The 20,046-nt window shown below is 40.6% G+C and overlaps 1 protein-coding gene across 8 annotated transcripts in view; it reads right to left on the bottom strand.

The window, feature by feature from the left end:
• inpp4b (inositol polyphosphate-4-phosphatase type II B) overlaps window positions 1-20,046 on the bottom strand; it is a 170,936-nt gene that overhangs the window by 109,440 nt on the left and 41,450 nt on the right. Inside the window, exon 1 of one of the 8 annotated variants that reach the window (XM_088075920.1) lies at window positions 5,688-5,850. The exons of 4 other annotated variants lie outside the window; for them this stretch is intronic. The gene's annotated coding sequence lies outside the window, so the exon portion shown is untranslated. Of the gene's footprint in view, window positions 1-1,284; window positions 1,711-5,687; window positions 5,851-20,046 lie in introns of those variants that run through there. 3 more of the 8 variants (XM_088075918.1, XM_088075919.1, XM_088075921.1) reach the window with 3 other exon arrangements.

The raw sequence follows: 20,046 nt of genomic DNA, 5'->3' as shown, positions 1-20,046 counted from the left end.
AGAAGGCCATTACACACCGTAGAGGAACATTATATCCCTGTGTAGCCATTACTCGCAAGCCAGTACAGAGCGTCTGGTAAATGGTCTTAGAAATCCATTCCTTAGCATCTTTTTATGGCCCCTCACGATGAAGGCTTTAAAAGTAATGAAGCTCCTGAGACCATCCTCTTACGCAAGATCAAAGTGGCTGTACCACAGAAAATGAGAGAAAGATGGGGGCAAGAGGAGGAGTAGAGTGAGAAGAGAAGACAAATGATGCTCTTCCAGGATCATGGAGGATTGATTATGATGGTCTTGCTCTGTTCCCTTCTCACATGCTCTGGCTCTCTCTTTTTTCTATCCGTCTTTTTTCGCCTGCTCTTGCTCATTCCCTTGACTGGTTCTATTGGCCATGCCGGTTGCGAACTACAAGAGAAACTTTTGATCTATGATCTCCCGCACTTGCTTTCAAAGAGAAGGAGATGTTGAGACATTTTGCATGAGCTCAGAGATAAATACAACCTAACCGACACAAAATTGCCCTTGATAACACATGCGCACACTTAAAAGATCAATCATAGAGCAAAAATGAAAGACACTTCTTGTGCAGGGGCATGTAAAGCTGACATGTTGCATGTCTACAGGCTGCCTGCAGACCTGTGAAGGCCACAGTGTCTGTCCATCACTTGGCAGAGGTAAACGGTCCAACTCAAGCTGTAGATCTATTGATTTTCCTCACGCCCTAGGTGACAGAGTGACACATACACATACAGACACACACTTACTCTCTCTCAATCATTCCCCCTCTCCTTAGCTGTCTCTCTCTCTCACACACACACAGAGACTGCAAAGAATACCTGGAGGAGAGGATATTCATTCACATGCTACGCCAACAAATGACATTTTATATAAATGGCAACGGTGACAGTTTTGGCACCAGCTGAATAAAACACATCTGGCAAACGTTTATGAATATGAACAGAATTATACCACGGAGGTCAGTAGTGTCTACATGAATACACTGCTCTTCCTTCACTACAAATACAGCTTTACAAATTGGCCTAATTAAGTCATTAGAGATGTCATGACATGCCATTTATACTTGCATGCAAATGTGTGCACTGGGGCACAAATTATGACCACACTAACTTAAAATTGACACGGAGTGGGATCACACACACTCATAAAGCACATACAGTATACAGCAACACACACGCACACACACACACACACACACACACACACACACACACACACACACACACACACACACACACACACACACACACAAGGAAGTCCACTTACAGTTCTGTTGCACACAATCCAAGCTGCAGAAAGACAGTAAGATAGGAGCTACAGAAATGAGGAGAGGTCGACAGAAAGACAGAGAGACTGAAATAAAGAACCGTTAGAGAAGAAATGGATGTTATGTCTTCTTTCTTCCTCTTAATGAGCTCCACTACGGTTCTTCCTACATTTCCTCCTCCAGTCGTCAGTCAGAGTAACTCCATGTGTTGTATTCACTCTTTAAAGAGCAGCAGGCACCCTGGCTGATACATACATTGTAAGCATGCAAACACATGAAATACACACTCACATGTAGAAACACACACACACACACACTGTAGCCTCCGCTGGTACTGAGAAACTGGCTAGAGTGAGCTACTGGCGTTACCGCTGTTGCTGCTGTGGCTGGCTTGACAGTAAGCGAGACCAGCTAGAGAGAGAGAGCGAAAGACGAGGAGGAGGAGAGAGCCACAAGAGGGGAGGGAGTCGACAAATACAAGCAGTCGAGGTGGAGAGGGGGAAGACGGAGGAGGAGGGTAAAACAACACAAAAAGAGGAAGAGACAGAAGGGAAGGAAGAGAGACAATTAATGGGTAGAGATGCAAGATAACAACACAGAAATGGGAGAGAGATATAAAATAATATAGCAAAGGGGAGACAGAGTGAGAGGGACAGACAAAGAGAGACAGAGAGAGACAGAGGGGTGGGGAGGGGGGACGGAGACAGAGTTATGTGTCACACCTCGGTTGCAGCCTGTGACTCATATGGCCAACAGGAAAAGAAAACACTTGTTATGGCTCCTTGAATTAACATTAATTCCATCCACAAGGTGCAAGGTATATGTGTAGGAGTGTGTGTTTGCGTACAACACAGATAACACTTCAAAACGCACATTGACATACTTGAGGATCACACAAGAGGTTTGTAGAAACACCCTCTACACATTTAAAGCTGCCACTGAGAGAAGAAAAAAAATCAATCCATCCATTTCGAGACATCGAGACAATGATGAGCTAACCCACACAGCAACACCAGTGACACCAAGCTCAGGTTTTAACTACCTGGGCTCGAACCTCGGATTAAGCAGGGTTTAATTTACCCATGCTGACACGGGGGGGTGAGTAATTCTGGCAGAACAAAGGACGCGCTTCACCACCGGCCCTTATCACCCCGAGCAGGTACACAAGCAAACACAAAGAGACACGCTTGCAAACACTTAAGCACACGTGCAACAGCACACCCACCCAGTCTCCTAACATTTGTAAACACACACAAACTGTAATGTAGAAAAACACTGAGCACTGGAGGTCATGGTGTTGAGTTGTCAACCCTCTTAATATGGTAGGTGGGGTGTGGAATTAGGGAGTGTGGGTGGGTGACCTATGTGACAACTGGAAGATGGTGCATAAACTCCTGCAGGTTACCCAAAATGCTTCTTAGTTTAATAAACTGCTTACAGCAAAACAGTTTTTATGCGCATCCCTGCTTCTGCCAAATCCATTTGTACCTTTTTAGTTGGTTACTGCTTGTTCTTTTTTGTCAGTGATCACTGATGTTTTTTGTGGCCTTTTTAGTGTGCACTCCCACTCTTAAAATCTGCGTACAATAGGAATTTGTTTGAATCTTACAGAACCAGAAATGAATGCTGAATAACAACACAGAAAATCCTTGATCAAAGCTTGTTCAAAATATGAATCAAGCACACTGAAAACAGGCATTTTTAATGCCCTACTTTGAAGTTCAAAATGTTTGACATATTTTATAGCATTCAAACTGCCAGTTCTTAAAAAGCACACTTAGACTGGCAGGGATTGGTCTTACATTCAACATGGGAAGCACAAGCTACCTACAGCAGGGAAATGTGTGAGGCTCCTGGCTTTAAAAGGAAAGCCTAAGCATTTCTTAATTCCCACTTTTTAGCTCTTTTAACCAGTACTCTTAGCTGGTGCAACACTATCAAAACTGCACAAGCACACACTCATTTTTCATGGACCTTATGGAGGCAGTGTAGGCAGTGGATGTGTTAGTCCATGTAAAGATCATAAAACAAATGCCACTGGCAGCTGGTTTTCGCACAGACAGCAACAAGAGATCTCAGGCAACCAGTCACCCCCAAACCCAGACAAGCTCAGACAAAAGCAGGCGGCTGTGTTTTCCCCGGGTGAGCTGATGTTCTCATTCTTAGCTGTCTCCCCTCGACATTGTCCTCCAATTCTTCCCTGACTTATTCGTTTCATGGTTCTCTACCTTGACCTCATTCCCCTGCTCTTGATCTGTTAGAGAAAAAAGAGAAAAGTCTGCAGACAGACAGAGATGCAGTCAGACCTGAGCTCACCCCCGTTTTGCCCTTCCCCATCTATTTCTTTAATTCATTTCCACCAACTTACATGAGACGTACATTCACACTGCACTAATATGGTCTCTCACACAGAAGTTTCCTGTATTGTCTTGAATACAAGAGGGAGTATTTTTCTGGAAATTTTGTTTGAAAAAATGGATATGGTATTATTTAAGTGTTGCAGTATGATTTGTTTGTAGGCTTATGTAGCTAGGCTTGCAATTTTCCTTAAATCTGTTTATAATGTGTCTTTAAGGTTTTTAGTAAGCTCTGCCGTTTTAATAACATTATCTCCCAGTCAGGGTTGTCTTTTATTCAGGCCAATACGACAGGTTTTGATGTTATCGATGTAACTGTCTGCTGGATATTATCATAAACAGCGTGAGAATAATGAATGTAGCCAATGTTATGTCAAACACTGATTTGTGGACTCCTATGTTTCAGCCTTGAACTTTGCATTTTGATAATCGCCGTTTTGTTTTTTTGGAGCCACTTTGACCAAGCCCCCAGGAACAGCACCAGGCTTTAAGACAATTTGACACTGTGGCCTATCGTGGAATTACAGCTTGTTTCACGATAAGGATTCAACCCATTTGGCCCAAAGACATTTTGTAAGCGTAGAAGAGCCACATGATTGAAGATGTACACATGTTTATTTCTGCTATAAAGTTGGGCACTTTAACATGGAGGTATATGTGAACTGACTCGCATCTAGAGCCAGCCTCAGGTGGCCATTTGAGGAATTGCCATTTTTGGCACTTCCTGTGGCTTAATTCTTCCACCCCAGAGGTTATTGCCTGGATATAATCAGTTGAAAAGAGATTTTTAATAGTTTTACTCTGATCTGTGTGGGGAAATCATCGGCTCCCAGTGCTGTGTAGTTCTTGTTATGTTACACACATTGGTCCTCAGGCGGTGAACATGCACTCCAAATAATGTGAAGCAGACTTATCTGAGTGTAATAATACTGATTTGAACTTAGATACAAAATACTTTGATGTGTTCTTCTAGTGTTTCCCTGCCATTACATGCCTGATTAATCGTTTGTACTATTTTTGTCTGCTTTATGAATAACTTTTGAAATGTATCAAGGACACCAAACACCTACTGAAAGACAAAATGTATGGCTTGTTGTGCAAACATGAAAGTGAAACAAGAGATTAATGCCTTCTGGGTCTGGATATGATCAAAATAAAAGCTGAACTTTTATCTTTTTTTTAACTCTAGAAAGATTATTCAGTGTAAAATCATGGAAGTGGGCTCTTAATTGGCATAGCTTTCCATGACTTAACTTCTGTGCTCACATAATTCAGTGATAATTCTTATCTCACTTTGGAGTCAGACAAGTGTAAATTACCACGAGAACACGTGGAGGGCTTAAGAAAAATCCATATCTAAACTAAATTATGAAATGGACTGTGAGGAACAACAAGAGATACATTACTGTGCATTATGATGAAGAACTGAATCAATATTTTAATATCTGAGTGATGTTAAAATCTGAGCTACAATGGTGCAGTTTTGTCAATACTTAATGCACTTGGTCGTTTAATTAGCCAGCTGTTTGAGGAATACAGCTCGCTGTGCTGAAATATGGGCTCGAATGACAAACAAACTCAATCATTATCCCAGCCTATTATGCCGTCTTTCAAAGTGTTGCACTGAATATCAAGTCTCCATATTTTCAGGGGTGCTGGAGATTTTCCATTGAATGCATTTACCAGTCTCTCTAGTGTGCTATTTTTACCATTGTATATCTGCAGTATGCCAGGGCAGGATATTTTCTGGGACTGTGAATGTTGCTTTTTAATCAGATAATGCCACAATGCATGTGCACAGACAATTCAACAAAACCACACATTATCCAAACACTGTGAAATGAAGAAGGTAAAATAAGTATAGATTCAGCTTTCTGTCAGTGCTGCTGTGGCTGTCATTGGTAACTGAATATGACAATACATGTTCCTGTACTGTGATAACACTTTTTCTACACTAAAACTATAGGAACCAAAGAGATATGTCTGCACTCAAGTCAGACTTCATAAGCACTCAACGGAGACTGGACTGAGAAGTAAATACTCACTGAAAGCTGACTGCTGAGAGACAGGGAAAACTCCTTTTAGGACTTCTTTTCCTGCAGTTACTGTGCGTACAAAGAGATCTATAGAGCCATGTAAAGTTGCAGAGCGGCGGACAAGATAATATCCCTCTTTCTCACTAAACAGTTTATGGTTCCTGAGTATCTGTAATTCACAATCCCAAAAGGAGGACTAGAGGCGAGGAAAAAAGTGTTGCTACCTGCTCCCACATACATTCTTCAGCTTGTCAATGCTTGCCCCGAAACAAAAAGCCCTTTCTACCACTCTATTAGTTTTCTCCTTTCCTCTTTCCCTGCTCCTGCTGATTTAATCACGTTTGGGCTGCGTCCTTTTGGTGCCTGGCCAACTATCAGATAACCAAGGTTTTCTGACAGAAGTACTACACAGAGTACCAAGAATGAGAAGAATGCAACTGAGTAACATTAAATGGAAAATCAGATTCCCATGTCCGTGTTTATCTATCTCACAGAAAAAGCTGCATGTTGGAGAAAAAAAGAAACTTGTGGCAAATGCAGCCTGCCCTGCAGCCTGCCCTTGGTACACTGGAAGCACACTGCCGAAGCCTTCCCCCACACTCTCGGCTTTGGTCCATAAACTTTAACGGCTAACCCCACTGCAGACTCGGTGATAAAAATCAAGGCTCCTCCACTCGCAGTCTGTAAACATGACTTGGTAGCAGGTCTAAAGCCTGTACAGCCTCAATCAAATCCCCTCTATTGACATGATTACTATATCTAAATTGCAGCACAGCAAACTAGAAGCTGTTTTGATAGTTGCATTTTAATAGACAATTTTGTCTCTGGCTGCAGCACATGAGACCAATCCATATGATCATACAATATGCAAGTGTTTGATATCAGCTACTTATTGTGAGCTGCTATCAGCTAGGCCTGAAGGAAGCTGTGGTTAGCAGCTTCCCTCTTTCTGACTCTGTGGTCCGACGTAAGGCCCACAAATGCAGCAAACGGAAAGAAGTTGCACACAGCATGGAGAAAGGATGCACCATATCATTTTATCACCCACAAAACATGCTACTTTGCTCAACATCCTGTTTGTCACATCTTCTTTGTTATCTTGGCTGTGGTATTAGTATGAAGCCTCTGGTGTCTATCATCAGGACATTTCTCAGGCAACCATAGCAGAATAAAGCCTGTAATTTTGTCACAACAGACAACATAGGGGTTCTGTGTAGTGTTTCCCCTTACACACCCACGGATAAATAACAGGGAATGCGCAGGTTGCAATTCCCTACCCTTATGTAACAGCAAAAAGCTGCTAGCTCACCCCCAGGCCTGTAAGGCTACAGGCTATGCTGGGTCTCTCTCTCTGAACCTTGCTTTCTTCCCCTCTCTCTCTCTCTCTCTCTCTCTCTCTCACACACACACACACACACACACACACAAACACAAACATGCACAGTAATAGTACTATAATATGCTAGCTCATGCCTGAAGTGGTTGATAGCTCTCTTCTTCAGAGCGCAGGGCTATAGGGGCTGTGAAAGTAAACAGCTCGGATCAAACCAACTCTCAGCTCCCTTTGAAGAGTGGGAGACAATTACGGAGATCAATGGTGCAGCCCAGAGGTGGTTAACAGCCTAGACAGGCAGACAGACAGGGATTGATGCCCCGTAATATCTAGAGAGTCTGCTCCTCAATGACTTCTCTGTACAGCTAAATCCAAGGTGCACTGCATCCTCGCTGAACATACATGCCGAAACACACAGCGTTTTGCCCTGAGGATACATGCACTGTTCTTGAGAGCATTAATCCCTCAGTGTGCGAGATTCAAACGCTGTAGTGTGGATTTTGCTGTGATACATATCAAGTTTGAACAGATGGGGGTCAAAGCTCTGTGTGGGTGGACAGCTTTTTTTTCCCTGCAGTATTTCTCCAATAGACGTGTTTTAATCGCTATCTTCACTTTACTGCACAGCATAAACTTTTATTAGAAAATAATGAGAATACTATGTGTTCTTCTGTGTGACTGTGTGCATGTTTTTCCTGTGTATTATGCGGAAGCCACATGCTTCTTTGAGCTATCTTTGACAACATTTGCGCCAAGATAAAGATGACAAAAATAGGCTTAACCACACTACCCAGCATCAATCGTGTGTGTGTGTGTGTGTCACTCATGGTGTGAAAGGTGAGCCTCAAACTGTAGTTTAAAAGCTTTGGCAGCTGACTCGTGCTTACTGTGTAGGAGTTACTGAACAAGCTCTCCTGCCCCACCTGCTCCCCTGGGATAACGTAAAGCAAAGGCTGCTTAGAAGCTGCGATTTTAGACGTCTCACGCCACCTTGACTTCATAAACATCAAGATGCAGGAAGCAGTTGGAGAAGTGCAACAGCCGCTAGCTATTTTTGTTTCTCAGCACACCACAGCCATATTAGTTGCCTAAATGACATATTTGCCAGCTGATGTGGAACAACATCAACAAAAGAGCCTTTTGAACTAAATATACTGCTAATGTGAAAGTAGAATTTGTCCTTGGTGGCTATGATAGCAGATGAATAGATTCAGTGTTTTGTTGGGAGGATACACTCATGAATAGCGTATAAGATTCTTAAAAAAAAAAAAGGGAGATAAGATCAAAACAAATATATTTGTATTTCCTGGGGAGTAAAAAAAATGCCTCTTTGAGATGTTTAAAGGCTTCCCACCCTCTTTGGGTGTGCAGAGGGGGAAACAATGTTGGCTGATTCTTGATTATCATATAATTCCATCTGCACAAACAGAAAGGAACAACAAAGCAGGGACAAAAACCCTCCTGCCCCACACTCGTTCACTTCAGTCCTCTTGGGTGAGGGGAGGAGAAGAAAAGCAATGTGTCGTTATCTCCATCAACAAAGTCAGACGATAGACTGCTGTACAAGCGGTGATACACTTGAATGTTTGCACACAGCGATGCTCGGATAGATACTGTCATAAAAAGCTGTATTACATCTTTTTTTCAGCTGACCAACTGCAGGGTTTTAATTGCACCTCAGCATGACTATATAGTTTGTTGGCACCCGCACACACAAACATGAATGCTGTTTGCCTACAGGCTTACACGTGCATGTGCAGACACACAAGAACACACACTGTGGAAGACCCTGGCCTGGATGGCAAGCTCATCAGTGGTTCAGTTAGCCATGGAAAATAGCTGCCTTTACACACACACACATGCACACACACACACACGCACACACATACACACGCAGCGAACAAGCATCAGCACTTTCCACCAGTGCCTCTCAAAGGAAACCATTACACTGCAGAAACCCGCGGGAAGCCAGGCAGAAAGGAGATTTTCTCAAGCACTTTTTTCTCTTCCTCTCTCCTCTCTCAAAAAAGAAAAACTAACTTACACTAAGCTACTTTTGCCAGAGAAAAAAAAAAGATTACAGTCCGCCGAGCGTCTAATTCACCTGTGACCCAGTAATTCATTTGGCTGATACTCTGCTATTCCAGGTGACACTAACAATCACCGATATGATGGGTAGAGAGGCGAGAGAGGGTTAGGAGAGGTATGGGCTGGGCTGATTGGTGGAGGAGATATTTGATTAAATCCTCAAATGAATAATGCATTATGAAATTGATCCAGACAAATCCCACCTTGAGGAGATTGGAGTAGGATTATACAGGGAAGGGTTTGGGAGAGGTTATGACAAAGAGGAGGTTTCCTGGGAAGGTGCACTTCAGCATCAAGTGGTTACCTGGTGCTTGATAAGGCAATTTGCAATTCTCAATTTGTATGCATGTCAGCTGCAGGAGGATAAGACATACTGAGAGTTACAAGCACAGATTATTTGAGATTTAGCCCCAATAGTACATTGCACATGTTCATATCCTTTTCTATCCGATGGCCTTGAGAAAAAACAAGAGCAAGCAATTTCTGTTTCCTCCTCATTTTTTCATTCTTTGAATGTTTTTACAATTAACTGCATCCTGATGTAGTGCTGACTTTAAGGTGATGTCAGTTTTATCCCACTGAAAGTAAATACCAAGTTTAAAGACACAAGAATATCATCCCGAAAGGAATAGTTCAATGTTTTGAGGGAATACACTTTTTTTCAAGAGTTACATGGCAAGAATAATATTACTCATGTCTGTATGGTAAATTTCAAGCTGAAGCCAGCAGCCTGTTAGCTTATTTTAATATAAGAAAAACACAACGTGTTGTTTTTACTCTTTTTATTTTTGTGCTACTAAACAAATGAGATATAAAATGTTGATTTGTGAGCTAGTGGTGCATTCAGAAACCTTTGGGTGGAGCAAGGCTGGTCATTTCCTCCAGTCTTTATGCTAAGATAAGCAGCTGCTGGTTTCAGCTTCATATTAAACAAACAATCATTAGTGGAATCGATCTTCACATCTAACTCTCTGCTAGATAGTGATTAAATATATATATCCAAAACTGTCAAATTATCTTAATTTTGTTATCATTTGTTGTATATATCTCCGTATTTTCCGCGTGCTTGTATATTACTTTTTAACAAATAAGCTCTATAACAAACAAATGATGCATTACAACCTGTGCCAATGCTATGAAATGGTATACTTTTCTGGCCTCTGAAGTTAACACAGTCGCCTCTCCCTCGCATTCCCCCACCTTGTTGGAAAGTGTTGATTTTTGTGTAGATGGATAAAAGCAGATTTAAAACAATACAACACAGTAGAAGTTTAATTGTTGCTCTTTATTTCGCCAAAGTTGATATTCTCCCTATTTGTCAATGTGAAAAATGCTATTTTGGTGTCACAATATTCAAAAGATATGTGGCCCCTGAAAAATGGGTGCAATATTTACTTTGGTGACTATGGGGGAAAATGGGGGGAAATTACGCTAATGTGTGCCTTCTTTTGACTAAACCGTCTCTGAATATATGTATATTGACAGAACCTTTTTTATTGTGCATTTACATACAGTATGTGCACAAGCATACATTAATATTTGTTTGTTTTTTTTCTCCTCTCTGTTTTCCAAACAAATGTATATGTGATTGTAACAAGTAACACAGAGTATGTACAATAATAACACATGGATGCTTAATACCCATGCTCCAGTTTTCTAAATTACTTGTGTTTTTCTCACAATTACAAAATGCACCTCTCTGAATACTAATGAAAATACACTTAATTCATTAGCACTGAAACCAATGTCTCCAGACAGGCCTTCACGTAATACTCATGTAAAAATAGACCGTTTACTGGTGTACTTCACTTGTGCTAACTTGTGGCTTTGCCCTGGAAAGAAAGGGCGTCTCCTCATGGCAACAGCACCAGACATCTGCTCAGCAGTTTTTATAAGTAATTAGCTTCTCTGCTTAGATTTAGTTGGTTGCTTTTAATGAGCGTGCACTATTCCAACAACTATTTTAACGAATGACTGCTTACACCCTCACAACAAAACCTAGAGTGCACTTAATTTCCAACAATTGTAAATATTCATTGGCGCAATGAGTCACTTTATTGAAGTGCATGTCAACACAGTGGGGGGAGCAATGTGGGAAAACAAAGTAATTATCTTGTGCCTTCCTAAATACAGTAAACAGGAGTTTGAAGTATTGTCAGCCAATGAAAATGATATCATTACTGTGAGAAAGCACTTCAGAAGCTCAGGCTTTGGAAGGAGCCTGAAATGTTTTCCAACACATCGCTCCAGCGGGACATGTTATTCTGCTAGCAGTCTGTCCATGGGGCTTTTCAGATGCCATGCGAGACATACGTATGTAGCGTAAACCTGACATGGCAGAGTGAGTGCTCAGTTGTCAATAAAAATGCTTCAGAGTGTTTAAACTTTCTTTTCTCTGGGGTCAGGGACCATTTATTCCCCCTCAATTGTCATCCGTCTGGCTCCAACACTTTTACAAGTGTGCTAAAGTTAACAGGATTTTCTTTTTTAATAAGAAACGGCAGACAGAGCAGTGCTTTCAAAGCTTTGAGGGCAATCTTTCCCTATCTGCACAGTACTTTATGTTGAAGAAGCACTTTAATTCATTACTATGTCAAATGTATCTGTCTCATGAAAGGCAAATCCTATTCAGGTCCTGGAGGCTTGCCATAAAGTATATATTCTGAATCCATAATATTAAAATCTGCCATGGTGTCTCTAATGATGAGCTTGATTTGCAGGCAGTGTTCACAAACAAGACAGACTCTACCCCTCCAATAATGGCTTATCATCCATACATTTTCCATGCAACTGGCCTCTTCTAACCCATGAACAGTATTTTTCAAGGTTCTTTAATTAGGCAAGATTACTTCGAGAGGCTATGTTTCATTACTGGCACGACAGAGATATGGCAGTCGTGCCAATAATGATGGAAAAGCTCAACCTTGAGTATAATACTGAGATTATACAACAATTACCGGCATACTTTGGGGAAATTTGGGAGAAATTTGCTCAAATAGTTTTTGCAAGTATATCTCCATTTCCATGGAAATACATGACGTCAGCCTAGAAACTGGGAGACAATCAGTCAAATCAGTAGACTCCTGTGTAATGAAACCTAGTTTACTACTCGAGCAAGTAGTCCAACCCTTTGCAACAATCGAGAAGTAGAGACAATTCCCAATCCATGCTGAGTCAGCCAGCCAACTTGAGCTAACGTTAATGCTTTGTAGAGATCATGGGATATCCAAAATTGAATAAATAACACACACACACACACACACACACACACACACACACACACACACACACAAAAACTTAAAATTGCCTTTCAAGCTCTATGTGGTTGTAGTTAAAGTATCCACTAAGAAAAAAAAATATATATATATGTAGGCTAGTTTTAAGATAGTGCTGTCTCACTGACTCACTAGCACAGCTAATATTATCTAAACATTTTCAAAAACAACTCCACAGAGCTGTTCAGTCCAAAAGTCAAAATTGATCAAAAAAGACCGATGTAATCATTTCTGATATTCACAACTTGTTTTAATTGCACAGCATGCTCTTCTTCAATCCATATCTGTTGGTGTTTAAATGTTAAAAAACACCATTTCATTTTGGTCACACAACTGTTGGCTCACCGGTTTGCTGCACAGAGTGGTAAATAGAATAAAACCTGCACTTATATAGCATGTTTCTTCCACTCAAAGCACTTTAACACTATATATGCCATTCACCCATTCAGACATACATTCACACGCTGGTGGCAGAGGCTACTGTACAATGTGCCACCTGCTGCTCAGCTTAAATGCACTCACACACCAATAGAACAGCCATCGTAAGCAATTTGGAGTTTCAACATGCGAATTGGAGTAGCTGGTGATTAAACTACAGAGCCAGTGTTTGGTTTGTCTGATCTAGGCTACTGTAGAAACAACATGGAAGAGGACCAGCTCTGTATATAGATCAGGTAACAAAAACACAATGATTCAGATGATTTCAGGTGATTACAAACTAATGAAAACGTACATATTATATTCCATACATGCCAATACATCGGCCTAAATTCTGCACACTGGACCTTCAAAGCAAAATTCTCATTCAGAACTTACTTCTTCCAAAGTGCAAGCTTCCCCAATTATCACACAAGGTTGCTCTCTCCTTTCTTGCCTATTGCTTTATCCTCTCACTTTTGCATGTAATGGGGCATGAAATGCTGAGGCCATTGGCGATTGTAATAGGAGCAGTGTTAAAAACAAAATTAGAGTCTTTGTAATCAAGTGAAGAATTAGCAAGGCTGTCAAAACACAGACATATCCTAGACTTGAACATTTAGAAAAAGAAATCAAGGAGAATTTATGAAGAACAATTTCCAAAAATACTGTGTGATGCCTTATGAGTATAGGACAGATATAAGGAAGGCACTTCCTGGCTGTGAAGAGGCAACTAGAGGTTCACATAAGAGTAATTGTGCAATCTATCAAGTGCACTCTTTGTTGCCTGTCTGTGTGGAATGTGAAATTAAAGGCACATAAATGAGCATAATTTATGGCCAGTTGGAATGTGAGCAGCAAAAGTGGAACTTCTGTGGACAGTATATCATATCATGATCACTGGGATTGCAGCACTTTTCCCTGATGAAGCTGAGGGTGTTCCCACACATAATACTGTAGCTGTACACTGAAAGCCTCTCACACACGCCCACAAGCAATGCCCATAAGCCACCCCTCAAGTTCCCACTGTTATGATTTGTCTCCATCCGTGTGGCTCACTTGCCATTGTGATGATTGACAAACGTCAGACCTGTCACCATCCATGGAGCTCACTCATCAGTGCTGTGATTGGCAGGAGTCACACCTCTTCTAACTTTTCAAAAATGATTGCATAATGTCAGACAGTGTTGGTAGAATCTGTTAGCATGTACAATTAACATCTTTCACCTGGATCTAAATTTGACTCACTTATTTCTAAGATGTAGCTATTTCTCAGAATAGCCTCTCCATGTCTCAGCCTGGCATGCCATATATTGTTTTCCCCATCGTGTTAGCCTAGGGGAAGTTGTCGATTTAATCCCTGAACCTAGCATGCTGAATCTGCAGGAAAGGTTAAAGAGCAGTGAATCTCCCCTCCCCCGTTTTCACCACTTAGGTGCTCTTGGGTAAAACCCTTCACTGCACTGATGGAGCTTCTTATTGTCCAACACATCAGACAATCAGACTCATGCAGCAGGCAGCTGTGGCCATGGAGGTCAAACAGGTCATCCATACTCGCAGGGTTGATGGTTTGATCCCTTTCGGCAAGACAGTGAATCCTAAGTTAATTGTGATGGTTAGGACTGGTGAATGAAAGGCAATATTTAAAAGCATTTTGACTGTTAAAGTAGTAAAGCACAATGTAAGTGTGGTCCTTCAACCAGTTGCTGTAGTAGTACTGGGCTGGTTATAGGTGTGAGGTGTGTAACAGTGTTGTAGTAAGCAAGGAGTTTCTCAAAGCTCTACTTTCACTAGGGGTGGGTACTATCAAGAACCTCACAATTCAATTCAATTTCGATTCTTTTCGTCATGATTCGATTCGATATTGATCCAGTTGCTTCGATATCGATTTAGTTATGTGTTGATGTCAGAAATACCCAGATAATTCATCAAAATACCTTCTGATATGTGTTCAATAAAGCGTGCATTATCTGTATTGATTTAGAACAAACTGTCACTAAAACTTACTTCACCATTATATTATTCTTTATTTAATAAAAATTAAAACTAAACTAAATTTTAATTACAGAAAAGTGCACATTTTTGCCTGAGTCGAACTTAACAAAAGTAATAAACATTTATGCAGGATTTGTCACCCTGCATTTGTTTGTGAGCCACAGCTTTAGCGTTAGCAACAGGCTGCAAAACATCTGCATGGTGTCAGCTCAAATGGTTATGTTGGTTCTTCTTATTGTTGCAGTGTTTTAACACAGACTCACGAGGCTCACACACGACTTAACTACTATTGACTTCATGTATCCAGACGTCAGCTTTTAATGTTGTCGGTGCCGATTTTAACACACTGCTACCTCGCACCATTGTCGCCATTTTAATTAATAAACAACAGACGTTGTTTGGGGGTCAGGTGGGGCCTCTGAACAACGTCAATCTCACACTGCCCCCACAGGAGCGGGGCCTCATTACAACGGAAATAATCAATATCAGGATTTTATGAATGGATACTGAACTGGCAAAAAACTTATTGCAATGCATTGATGAATCGATTTTTTTTACCCAGCCCTAACTTTCACTGTACACCCCAAATATATATATATATATATATATATATATATATATATATATATATATATATATACCTGGTCAGAAGCCTTAAGAGATTTGCTTGACTAACAAGAAGTGAAGAAAATGTTGCATAACCTGCGGCACACATACATCCACAACAAGAGAGACGAACGGGGTGCACAGTATCAATTCATGCCTCAAATAGCTCACTTTCAACAGTTAGGATGATCATATTCAGGTGAATGATGATAATGATGATAATGATGATGATGAAGATGATGATGATGTAATAGAGGATGGAGACTGCACACAGACAAAGACAGAATTCAAGACGCAGGCAGAGTAAGGCAAAAGCCAGAGAGGTACCTTCAGTGGAGAGAAACAAGGGAGTAAATTTGTCCTATCATTTTGTATCGTACTGAAAATTTCAAATACAACAATATAACACATCCAACTCACAGTGCAAGGTTACTATTTTCATCGGATGGCGGATTTTAAAAACACATACAAGAAGGCCTCTAGGTGTTAATCATTATTGTTATGAAAATCAACACTGCATAGATATAAGTGTGTGCGGAAATCTTTTTTACGAGTGTGGACTTACTAATGTTTCTAGCACCTTGCCAAGACTAAGGTGGGTGGAGCGGGGGAAGGAGGGGGGTTATCCCGCATTATCTACAAAGATTAATAGAATATTGCTGTGAGATTACAAAGACATTATCTTAGAGGAGGCTCAGAGTTTATAGGGAAGAAAACAAGAACTAATTTATTATGGCAGGACACACTTATGAATTGATTGTCTTTGGGACATCTTAATATACCATGTTGACAGAACACTAATTGGACAAGAAAGTATGCATCCATTAGCATGGCATGCATCCATTACAAGAGTAGACCTAACACTAAAAAAAGAGGGAAATGGTTTTATGTTGCTCATAAACAAAGTAAAAGTACCATTAAACTATCTGACATTTTCTGCCTGGCAAGACTCCCAGTGAGCAAGAGAAAGAGAGGTCACTAGTTTTACTAATTTTAGCATTGCTGACTTGAACAGCAGTACTTTTCAGCACTTGTGACATTGGCTGACATTGCCACGGTGACGGTGAGGGAAGCAAAGTGGCCATCAGACAAGAGACAGTCCTTATCTGAGGACTGTTACTCTCGTAGGTTATCACTGCTCAGCTGTCCACCCAATCACTACCAAGACCTTTCTTGGATATCTCTGAGATTGGTTCTTGTAAAAGTGTGTTCCTGTGTTTCTGTGTGTGTGTCTGTGTGTGTGTGTGTGTGTGTGTGTGTGTGTGCGCGCGCGTGCGCGTTCATGCATGCGTGTGTGTGTTCCCTCTAGCGCTCTCTCACTGTCTGCTGTGTTTCCCTGTCTGCTTCCATTTCTCCCCCTCTCTCTTTCTGGCAGTAAACTCGTGCACTTACAGAAAATTCCCACCACACTGACACTCATCCAGCTAAAAGCAAGTGGCTATGCCAAAAATATGTCAAGTCTCAGCCTTTTACACATCATGATTATTGACAGGGCAGGATTAACTGAGGCTGGGATTCTCCATACTTCAGCAGTTCATAATTGGAGCGACAATTCACCATGGAACAGTGGCTGCTCAAACTGCCTCCTGAGATGTAGCTTATATCTGCCAGTCAAATAGTTCTTGAATCAGGTAGGCGCCAGCAGAATAAGAGAATCTGAATCGATCGCAACAATGCAACATTATATACGGTATGGAGTGACTTAGTGCAAACACAATGTAAATCTGTTTATATCTTTAAAAAAGAACTTTTAATTTTGGCATTTCAACTGATGTGGGATTTTAAATTCAAAACAGTCAATGGAAAAAATTCAATTCAAAGCAAATCCATCTAACTGACAGAGATTATAGTAAATCATTAATTTGCACAGACAACATCTTTTCAAGCAAAAACACCCACACACTTGTAAGACCACAGTGGTGATGCAGAAATTTTGCCAAAGTATTATCTGCCAGAGTACACATCCGTGTTTTAGTGCCAGTAAATATATTACTTAAGTAAATAAAGACTGAGCTAGCCAAGTAGCTTCTTGTAAAGTATACCAAATCCAGAAGTGTGAGACTGAGCAATGTCTATATTTAAGAAAGAAATTTAGCTGCAGCAGCCAATGTTTGCTATTATCATTTAGTAACAAGTTTTAGCTGGTAAAGCATTTCTTGTTTGTCAGATTCTCCTGTACAAGTAAGAAAAGCTACTTTGTGTTGCTAATTTCTGAGTATTGATAAACTTTCAACTAGTTTCACACCCCAATAAAATGGAGGCTTCCCCAGAAAAAAATAAATTCTTCTTTGCTACTTTAAAACTGTAGCCTGCACAGCAAGTTGTGTTGTGCAGCCACTGGTAACTGTTGTTTTAGAGCAGCAAAAATTGATTGATTTCCTGTAAATGGTGGCCATGGGCAAAATGTCAAACTAGATAATAAAAGAAAATGCTTTGGCGGTCATTCTCATTATTTTTCATGTTTTAAAAAATGGTTTAACCAGAGCCATGAAATACAACATGACAGTAATGGCTTCACATCTTTACAGGGTTAGTAATACAGCTGCAGGGTTTCAAACACATTCACTTATGGTGGCCCGCCATGATTAAAATATCTCCTGCTACATGATTATTTTACATTTTTGCAGCTGGACCATTCATCAGCTGTGCTATTGGAACATACAAACCGTTCGGTACCAGACTGCAACACACTCTCGGAGCACAGAGCGTGCTTTAGGCACAAATTGAGCAGCAGAATGCCAGGCACACTGAGAGTGAAACTCAGCCGGTCACTGTGCTGTGTCTCAAAGTTCACTTCTGCAGCAGCTGTTCCTCTAATCAACCGATCTGATCAGCTCTGACCGGATTGATAGATCAAGATCAAGAGTTGACACTGCATGATTAAAAAAAAAGGAAAGGGGGTTTAAAGGAACTAAAAAAAAAAACATCCACTCTTAGACACTGCTGGAAAAACAGTGATAGGTTGCTAAAAACTTCTATTTTGGGGGTAAATAGATACTGGAAAAACAGCAATGACTCGCTATATCACAACCAGTTTTGTTGTTAGTCTAGAAAAGCAGCCTGCAGCTTGGCAGGCGTGTTGCCACAGCGAGACACCATCCACCATCCCTTCAACCTCTCAATGACCAAGTCAACTCATATATCACTGTACTTTAGAAACGTTGATATAACCAAAGGTTATATCAACATGGTGCACATTAATCATTCCTCTGACTTCAACATTTTAATACCGTGGTATTATATGAAAAGATACATTGTAGAATAATACAAAACTTTGTGTAAGGCTTAAGACATGGCAATTCTACATAGTGTGCTTGTATCTTTATTTGATTTTACACCTTTGCCAAGGATAATTTTAGAATGCATTAACTCATAATTTGCAATGCAGTTGTCAACATAAATGCATATTTTCACATATATTTCATATTTAATATATTTTTAAAATAGATCATAAACTCTGTGTGACTCTCTGATCAAATAAATGCAGTAAATGTAAAAGAAAAATACAATAAAAAGCAATATTTTTATTATTACATCGAGAACGCATTGTAGTCATGCTTAATATGTGCTGAAAGTCAACTGAGAATGGTCTTTCTAATTTTAACAAACACAATGAAAAGTGTTTTCTGTGTGTTCTATGTTTTCCACCACGGAAATATTTCAGAAATCATATTTGAACTGGTACAAAAAAGTTCAAGAAAGAAATTCAACAATATCTCATCATACCCATGCTTTGGAGCTCCTCTCATGCAACCTCTATCCAATTTTCTCAGTGCGTTTGTGTGTGTTTGAGAGAAAGAGTGTGTATGTGTGAGTGGCAAAAGGGCCAGCAGTTTGAGATGAAACTTTGATCAGCTCTTTCTCTTTTGCCCTCTGAATCAAAGACCTCTTGCTCTATCCCTTTAGTGCAGATGGTGTGTGTGTGTGTGTGTGTGCTTGTCTGTGTGCTTGTGTGTTTATCAGACTGCTTGTGTCGGCCAGAGGAGGAAATGGCCATTATAGTAATACGGTAAAATCCCCTCTGCTTGTGTTTTATTTGATTGAATACATTTTATGGCGGCTTTATGGTAATGACCGGACATGCGCCATTTTCCTGTTTCACTCAGATGAGGTCTTTTGTTTGTCACACTACGGTGCGCATCACAAAAAACAATCAAAATTCCTCACCATGGCCCGTAATAGGAATGCAAACTGAAAACTACATTACGCGTTCATTCCAGATTGCAGAGAGCAAGGGTGGGATAAATGAGGCTGTGATTAGAGAGAAGAGCTCTTCCAGAGGCAGCTGTCCTACCCCTTTATACCACAAGAACACTCAGTAATAGGTTTGTTCTGACAAGAAACCACAGGTCTGTCATTAGCAAGGTGTTTTCGAGGCCTCTTCACAAAGGTAAGTGAGCACAAACCTGATGAACCAAACACACACAAATAATCTTATTTGCCTCTTTCATGAGCTTTTAACCCAAGACTTTCCATGTATGTTACCTCTCTCAGATGAGGTTTACTCCAATTGCTGATTAACTTTGAACACAATGAATGGCTACTGAGATTTCATCCAGGAGCCATAATGCTTCGTCTGACCACATCTTCCACTTCAGTCTCCAGTGCAGGTAAAAGCTGTTTTACACTTGAAAACTTACTGGGAAAAAAATTC

The sequence above is a fragment of the Plectropomus leopardus genome, chromosome 3 (assembly GCF_026936395.1).
Source record: "Plectropomus leopardus strain MGB_pleo_1.0 chromosome 3, ASM2693639v1, whole genome shotgun sequence".
Lineage (NCBI taxonomy): Eukaryota > Metazoa > Chordata > Actinopteri > Perciformes > Serranidae > Plectropomus > Plectropomus leopardus.
This window is presented reverse-complemented; position numbering and strand designations above follow the sequence as displayed.